Source organism: Rhizophagus irregularis, chromosome 29 (assembly GCF_026210795.1).
Source record: "Rhizophagus irregularis chromosome 29, complete sequence".
Taxonomy (NCBI): domain Eukaryota; kingdom Fungi; phylum Glomeromycota; class Glomeromycetes; order Glomerales; family Glomeraceae; genus Rhizophagus; species Rhizophagus irregularis.
Window position 1 is genome coordinate 1035725 of NC_089457.1, and position 2778 is coordinate 1038502.

Genomic DNA, 2778 nt, shown 5'->3' on the forward strand with positions numbered 1-2778 from the left:
CTAATCTTTTTCCTTTGAAAATACATATTGGTGGCAGTTTGGTTCCATCTGTATTTTAAAAAAAAATTTTTAAGATTATTTTGCTAGAAATAGGGTTTACTATAGTACTTACCAGCAGCACAAGTAAGAACAACAGTGAACCGATTTTTTTCGTTACCTGTCCCACGAATATGAACAGTTTTTTCACCTGTTTGATTAACAGTAAAATTACTCGCCATGTCAAAATATACTGGGGTCTCATCCATATTGAAGATATTACACATTTCGTATGATTTTTCAATTCTAAGGTGAGTAACAAATCGGTAAAAACTTTCTAACAATTGTTCAGTTTGTTGTGGAAGTTTTTGTGAAATCTTTGTATGACGTCGCAAGGATAATTTTTGTCGCTTCATAAATACATATAGCCAACGATTAGACATCTTAAAATCGTTTGTTAAATTCCCATAAAGAACTATAATATCCTGATCTCTCAAAATTTCTAGCATCTTGACTCGTATAAGTGAATAGTTTACAGCAAAACCCTGTTTCCTTTGTTCAATTATCCAGTCTGAGAGCTTTTTCTCAACTTCAGGATAAAAAACCCTTCTCCCTGTGCCAACTTTCTTAATATTTCTGTTTATTTCATCCGTCCAGCTTATACTCGCCTTAACCTAGTGTCCAACCATACTTTTGTTAATTCCAAAGTGAGTTGCCGCGTTATTTTTTCCATACTCCTTTGCATAATTAACAACTTCTTCTTTTTGTTTAATAGAGTATGAAGTTCGTTTAACATTACTTTTGAAGGCTTTACGTTTGACAACTCGTTTATGTTTGGCAACTTGTGGCATTATTTATTGTGGCTTTTCTCTGTGTAAAAAAATATCGTTTTTGATAACTTGATAAAAGTTATCTAAGAGTTGATCAAAAAAGTTATACGCGTTTTAAGGATATGATTGATGCTGTGCACGAATGATTCACAAAGAATTGTGAAACCGCAATAATTGAAAATTACGTTATAAATCATTTTATTTGAAAGTTTAAGCTAAAGATTCTTTTTCCAGAATTATATTATGTCCCAATATTTAAATTTACCCGAATATAAGCAACCTTATAACAAAAATAGGTTGCTTATATTCGGGACTTTACGGTAATAATTTATTCATTAATTAAACCTATTTATAGATATTTACAAATGAGATTTTTCAGGAAAAACTTGCTACATGGATCGCTGCAGATGATCTGCCATTTACCACTGTTGAATCTCCCGAGTTTGGTTATTTGATTAATATTTGTAATCCATCAGCATGTATTCCGACTGCAGATACGGTGTCACCCCCGTCTGCCACCCGGCGGTAAACAAAGTTCCCTGCTTCTGTTATATGTGCTCCACGAAACATTAACATTCTTGCTTGGTTTAGTTTTATTACTACTTAACTTTCAAATTGCGATAGCTCTCGCCACCATATTTCATCCATTATCTTCTTTCAAAATACGATAGTTCTCTTTACAAAAGTTTATATTTTATTCATTTCATAATTCTTGTTATGACATTAAATTCACCATGAATTTGTCCAATTAAAATTAATTAAGCGGACATTACAGTAAAGTTTAGGGCGAACCTATTACCTTTAAAATAACATTACACTTTACTAACAATTAATTAAACAAAATTACTTTTTCATCATAAGAAAATAGTAACAAAAACAATCGAAACAATTAATTTTCATATCAAAGGGTATTTTATTTATTCTTCATAAAATTCACAATTAACTAATTTACTTAAAGTTTTACATCGTATCTGACGACTGTGGAATTCACTTCCCATTCCGCTCCTATTTAAACCAACTTTCTTATTCTTTCTTTTCCTACTTCTTATTTCTTTCTAATATTTTATATGTTATCTTTTATGCGCTATCTTATATGCTATTTTATATGTTATCTTTTCTAATATGTTATACTATTTTAATATGCTATCTTTTCTTTAAAATAATCTTTCGCATATTATGTTGTAAAGATATAATCCATCTTTTGTGGCCGTGCTATCTTTTCTTTAAAATAAAATAATCTTTCAAATATTATATTGTAAAGATCCATCTTTTGTGGCTGTGCTATCTTTTCTTTAAAATAAAGTAATCTTTCAAATATTATATCGTAAAGATCCATCTTTTGTGGCTGTGCTATCTTTTCTTTAAAATAAAATAATCTTTCAAATATTATATCGTAAAGATCCATCTTTTGTGGCTGTGCTATCTTTTCTACTGCGTCTCGTCAGCTATTCTTCTACTGCGGCTGCAGTTCATCAATATTTTACATGTTCCTATTTTTTTGTTCCTTTAATTCGCTATCCTTCCTTTTTATATGATTTACCATTTGTGGCTTATGATTACTCCTCCTAATTGTTCCTATTGTTGAACTTGATAAACTGGTTGCTAAGCCACATCGATCAACTCCCCACTTGATCTATTGGTTCTCCGTTAATCATTTAATAAACATTACATCATGTAGATCATTCCTTCTCCTAAAAGTTTATCCTTTCCGGTTAATTTTATCCCATCATGTGACTTTCTATCGTTTGATCTTTTATTCCATATTATTCCTCCATATTATGCGATTACTCCAGTATCTATGGCTACAACGGTTAAAAATGATATTTTAAAAATTTTTAAAAATTATCAAACAAAAATTCAAAATTTATTACAGGTTAGTAAAGAATTTATAAATTTTAATTTATTATTATCATATAATTAAATTAATTTACTTACCTCTTAAAATTGAAGAACGTTCCAGGAAAAATAAGTT